The sequence below is a fragment of the Dasypus novemcinctus genome, chromosome 13, assembly GCF_030445035.2.
Source record: "Dasypus novemcinctus isolate mDasNov1 chromosome 13, mDasNov1.1.hap2, whole genome shotgun sequence".
In the NCBI taxonomy this organism is placed as follows: domain Eukaryota; kingdom Metazoa; phylum Chordata; class Mammalia; order Cingulata; family Dasypodidae; genus Dasypus; species Dasypus novemcinctus.
Window position 1 is genome coordinate 61,577,635 of NC_080685.1, and position 6,000 is coordinate 61,583,634.

General features: G+C 47.8%; 1 long non-coding RNA gene across 1 annotated transcript in view; it reads left to right on the forward strand.

The window, feature by feature from the left end:
* Window positions 1–1,473, forward strand: part of LOC111764946 (uncharacterized) — a 32,422-nt gene extending 30,949 nt beyond the window's left edge. Inside the window, exon 8 of the long non-coding RNA XR_011645520.1 lies at window positions 157–1,473. This is a non-coding gene — a long non-coding RNA (uncharacterized lncRNA). The remainder of the gene's footprint in view (window positions 1–156) is intronic.
* The last annotated feature ends 4,527 nt before the right edge of the window (window positions 1,474–6,000 follow it).

The following is a 6,000-nucleotide window of genomic DNA, read 5'->3' on the forward strand; positions in this document are numbered from 1 at the left end:
GCCTTTAGTTTTTGTATTTTATCTATCATTATTAAATGGCCGTTAAAGCATGAATTTATAATACCATTGGGCCCAGGAGTCCTATAATTACTGCTCTGTAAACTCCTCATTAAAACTATTATAACACCATGACCGCAGGATTTCCTTTTTTTAAAGGAGGTGCCGGACCAGCGATTGAACCCAGGACCTCGTGTATGGGAGGCAGGCACTCAACCACTGAGCCACATCTCCCTGGGTTTACTTTTGAAAGCATGGCATGTTGAGGTTTGAAGACATGTCGAAGTTTACCTCATCCACCTCCAGGTTTATAGAGGAGGAAGTCGAGACCCAGTGGCTTGTTAAGGATCACACATTCTGTTAGTGGCAGAGCCAAGACGAGAAACCTGGTCCTACAGCCTGGGACCTGGAACACCCGGTTTCGGCACACAGAAGGGCCTCCCTGCTTTGCTCCCTGTTGGAGTCCCACATTTCAAGGCACAGCTCAGGTTCTACCTAGTTCTCTAGGCATATAGCACTTAAGAGGGACGGGCTCTAACAACCGCTTAGTCCTTGCAGTGGACTGTGTGTGCAGGGGCTGGCGGGGCTGGGGGCAGGGAGAAGGTCTGCTCAGTTAATGGTTGTTTCAATGCTCACATCTTACATACACCACTGCCCTCTAGCGGTAGAAATAGGTATCAAGTGTGTGGCCGGGAACAGCAAGTCAAGTCACCCCCACTCCAGTTTATAGCAAAAATTAAGCTTCTTGTAGTCATGACTACGCTGCCCTGCATGAAAATATAAATTCAAGTACTACTTATTTCATACAGTATTGCTAAATAGATAGGATGCATATTTATGTGCTCAGAAGCTATAATCTACCTGTAATCTAACCTTCGCCAATTGATGCTGATCACTGAGGCAGCATTGTCCAAGAGAATTATGAGTTACATATCATTTGAAAATTTCCAATTTTTCAAAAGCAAAAAACTGAAGTTCATTTTAATGGTATATTTTATTTAAGCCAACATATCCAAAATATTATAATTTCAACATGTAAACGATGTAAAAATTACCTGTGAGGGTATTTTGCATTCTTTTTGTTTTTGCACTATGTCTTTGGAATCCAGAATGTATTTTACACATACAGCATGTCTCAGTTTGGACCAGCCAAGTGCTCAGTAGCCGTGTGTGGCAATTGCATTGGACAGCACAGGTCAAGGGCAGTGGTTTCCAAACCCCATCTCTGTTATTACACTGACGTTTGTAGGCCCATGAGGAAAATTTCACCAATCTGCAGCAAAATGGGAAATTTGTATATATAAAGTCAATGTAAGAATATCAGCTATCTTTCTTGAGGGAATGCTTGGAGATTGTCCTTCTGACTTTGTTGGTGTTAACATACTCATTTTTTAAATGAAATGATGGCTATAGCAGATGACAATTTACTGATCAAGTGTTTCTATTTTACAAATAAAAACATTTGCAATCCTTCAAGTCCCTGGACTTGGTGTGGCTGTGTTTGCTGGTGTGTGATATACCCTGGGAGCTTTTCTTTTCTTGCTTGGATGCTCACAAATGGAACACGCCCCTGGGTGGCTGCCCAGGTTACTGGGCAATTCTCAGCACGTGTTGACTCCACACCTTTCTCTCTGACTCACAAAATCAAAAGGAAATGCAAGCAAGCAAGCATGGTGTGAATATAGAGGTAACCTTGACTTTGCTCTAAGAAATAGCAAAAAGAGTAAATCATTTGCAAAATCCAGTTCTTAGCAATAATTAGTAATAAGTTACTACTCCCGTGATCACACAGACTTCGTGTCCCCTCCCTCCCAAGCCCTAGAAGATGGCATTGAAGTTTCATGTGACTCATTTTAAGTACAGAAAATGGAAGATAAAATATGAAAAGAAAAAGCCACTCGAGCCAAGTGGCTCCACAGCCAAGAGGTCAAGGCTGTAGGAGCTGGATGTCTAGGAGCAAGCACAGCAGCTGTTTTATGGGAAAGGGCATGCCCTGGCTGTTTACTCTCCTCCCGCTGGCTTTATAGCAAGCCGGTAGAAGGAGTGTTTACCTGCGGGAGGTCTGAACTGCCGTCTGGTCGCTGGGTCTCCTCGTCTCTAGCTGGTGACCCTCTGGGTTCCCGTGTCTGTCCGGTGTGTGCTGGCATGTCAGAGCCTTATCTTGGCTTTGCGACTGAATTTCAAGGTGTCCTTAAAATGTGGCTTCTGGCCACCCTGTTGGTAAGCGTGGGGCTTTAGTTACCTCTCAGCAATCACCAGGGTATTAACTAGCAGTTGTGTTTCTCTTTCAAATACAATCTTCATGCTAGCGAAAGTAATGCAGAGAAAGTGCTAGCAAATTGAAATTTTCTAAGTCAAATAATTTGATTGCTCTGGGAGCTCACTATTTAAGGAATCCTATGGCAAATTCTTTAGTAAATTGAGTAATCAGCCCTCTATCTGGTTTAAAAATTTAAGTTAAAATATTATCTTCCCAGAGAGGGATGAGTCCACTTGTATTGAAAACTAAAAAAGAAGCGAAAAAAAGATGGTATCTTCAGCAACACTCCCCCCCTTATTTAAATAGTGGTATGTAATCACAATTATCCCGCTTTCAAGCAATTACACTAAGTATTAATGAAGGGACCATATATAGTCACAAAACTGTGCCCGAGGGAAGCTTCTGCCTGAAAGTCAGGGTTAATGGCCCAGCAATTGTTTTAATGGATTTTCAATGAAGTGTGAAGATGACAGGCCAACAAGGGTGAAGTTATATTACTGAGCACAATTAGCGCCTCCCGTTAGTTCCCTGACCTTGTTTCTGCTTTTATTTCTTTGCAGTCCTGGTGAACTGATTCCCTGAATGTTTATTTATACATTATTCATTTACATTTCATAGAACCCATAAAACCTTTGTGCACTCAGAGTAAAGGCCACCCGCCTTGGCTACTTTTGTGGGAGAGGGGTTAACACAGCTTCATGTGGTGGGACGGTGTGAATAGCCCCCTTCCTGAAGACGTTCTCGTGGGGAGCCCGATGATGGATGCATTTCCGCTCTCCACCATCTCTCTCCGGACCCTGGTCCCAGCCCTGGGGCCCTGGACGCCTGGAGATCTGTCCCTGGCCACCCAGTCCCCACAGCCCCATGTCCTGGGAGGCATGCGGCTGGCTAGTGGTTCCGAGCTCAGCCCCTGCACTCAAGCTGGCTTGAATCCTGACTCTCCTCATGGTGAGTCTTTTGGCAAGTCCCTTGGTCTTTCCGTGCCTCAGTTTCCTCATGTGTAAGATTGGTGATAAGTGCCTGTGAGCAATCAATGTGTGTGTGGCGCTGCTCCAAGCACTCTGTCTCCTCCCCTCATTCTGAGTCCATGTTTCTGAGCCAGAGACCTGCCTTGAGCCCACTCCTAGCACTTCTGGGGACTAAAGTTTCACAGTGAGTTCTATTTCTGTGGCTAAGATCCCTCTCTCAGACAGGCTGAATAAATTCTTTTTCTTTTTTCCTTTTAAAATTTTATCTTCTCACCTAGTAAGGCAGGATAGAATAGGGACCTAAGGAGGAAGGGGACAGAAAACCCAACAAGCCATACAAACAGAGACGGAGGCAGTGCCTGCTGGCTGACATCAGCCTGCTGCTCACACAAGCAAGTTAGGAAGGGGCAGCTCCAAGCACACCCACCTGGGGGCTGTGAGGTCAGAAGGCAGCGAGCAAAATCGTTACTGTGGAGGAATGAGAGGAGGGGCAGGGCCTCCACCCCCATCCACTTCCAGGTTACCCCACATCTGGTGACAGTGACCCGAGGCCCATCCCCGCCGGCCACCATGCCCTGGTGGCTCGTGGACAGCAGCCAGAAGCCAGTCACCGCCAGACAGCACCCCACACCCCTAAACAAATCACTTTGCCCAATAGAGTTCCCCAGCTTTGTCGCAAATGTGCCGGTCAGTGCAGGCCTGGAGTCCTGTATCCCCATAAAACAGGATCCCTAGGGCAGGACTTTGCACCTCTCTCCCTTGAGAATGCCCGCCCCCATGTCTGGGGGTGTACTTCTGTTCTCTTGCTTTACCCCCTAATAAATTCTCTGCTTGCTTAATTAATTTGCAGCTCATCCTTAAATTCTTTCTCACCACGAAGACAAGAACCTAGACGCTGACTCTGATAACACTAGGAGGGGACAAACTACTACCTGTGGCCAAGTCTGGCTCACCACCCATGTTTATAAATAAAGCTTTATTGGAACATAGCCATGCTTTCCTGCTATGACATCAGATTTGAGTAGTTGTGACAGAACAAATATGATCTGCAGAGCCTAAAATATTTCCTAATGGTCCTTTACAGAAAAAGGACCCCTGACTAGCCAATTATTTTTTTTTGTCTCCCGTCTTTTACTTAACACATTTGTGTGGAGGATTTCAAGGTGATCTTCCAGCGCATTATCGTGTTTGGTTCTCCTGAGGTGGTAGGGACAGTGGCCTGCTTATGTAACCCGTGGCTGAGGCTAGAAGACCTAAGGGGACTTGCACAGGGACATCCCACAAGGCAGTAATTGCGGAGAGAACCAGTGTTTCCTGAGGGCTCGTGTGCTTTTCCCGGTTATCTCAAGATAGCCTGTCCCCCAGCCGGCCCCCTCTGCCAACGATAAGGAGTTGCTGAGGAATTACACTAATAATCAGATAGTTAGAAATGTAAACAGGAAGCTTACTTTCTTGCCACAGTTCTACTTGGGCTTCTCAAAGCAGAAGTACTTGAAGGAGGCTTAGACAGCTTCAGCATCGCGGATGGTCCATTTTGGAACCAGTGTGCACTGATGTAGAACATTCAAGGGAGCTGTTTCTTCAAAGGAACAATGCCAGCTCAGCATACCAGGTGTGTGGTGGAAAGAGACAGAGGCTCCAGAGACCTCTTCTCCCGGTCCTGCTCAGTTCTTCCAGCCGTGGATTTCCATTTCTTCCTTGTTTGGTTTTTATAGACTCTTCCACATCTAGGATGTTTTGTAAAGCTATGCTGGGATTTTGGAGATCACAAATGGGGTTTCCATTTCAATAAGGATCACTGTGTGCATTTTAGAGATGAGAAAATCGAGGCTCAGTGGGGCCAGAGATGACGACGGCCCTTGCGGCTCTGCAGCCCATGCTCATGGTCACACAGCGTCCGTGCCCTTGACCTCTTTTCTGTTAAGCACCTTTCAGAACGCGATTCCTGTGTGTGTGAAGTAACAAAGGCCCCTGACCTGCCCCTCCCCTCTGGATGCCACTAGGCTGGGCCAGGGGAGGGATGGAGAATGAGAGGGAGAAGAGTCAGGGTGTGTCCTCGGGAGGAGGAGAAGCTGGAGAGGGACACACTCACCCATCCCACCCCATCGCCCTCTCGCCCACCCCCTCCAAATGTGGAGAAGGTACTGCTGTTGCCAGAGCTGTGGGCATGCTCAAGGGAGAGACGTACACCCTCTGTCTAGAGGTTTCTGGTTTTGTTGGTTATCATAAGGGGTTAGGGCTGACCGAACCTGAGGGTAAGGCTGGTGTATTTAAGACAAAGCAGGGGAAACTCATCGGATGGTTTGGCTTCTAGGGGCTGTTGTCCGGGGGTGGTTGGCTTCTCTTCTGGTCACTGTCCACGAGCTCTGCAGGTTGCATTGAGCGGCGGTGACGGGCCTCTGGCCACCGTCTGCGAGCCCTGCTGTCTTTACTGTGTGAAGTGTTCATGAAAGAAGGGGGTGGTGGGGGCGCTTCGTGCTTTTCCTTCCTTCTGCTGTGTGACCATGTTGCCCGTTGCAGTCGGGTAAGGATGCCTGTGTTCTGAGACTCGGCACTTGGGGTTTTCCGCCCTCCTCCTGTCCCTATTCTATCCTGTCTCCCTGCCTGGTCTCGGTGACACTGGCTCCTGAGTTGTCCAGGCCCGGCTCAACCTGGGCAGCAAGAAGCAAGCAAAATCTGGGGTGTGCAGCTGTTTGGTGCCTGTGGGAAAGCCCGGGGGCTACCGGAGGGCCGTGGGTGGGGGCGGGTTGGAGAGCCCTGGCCTGGAGGAGCCCC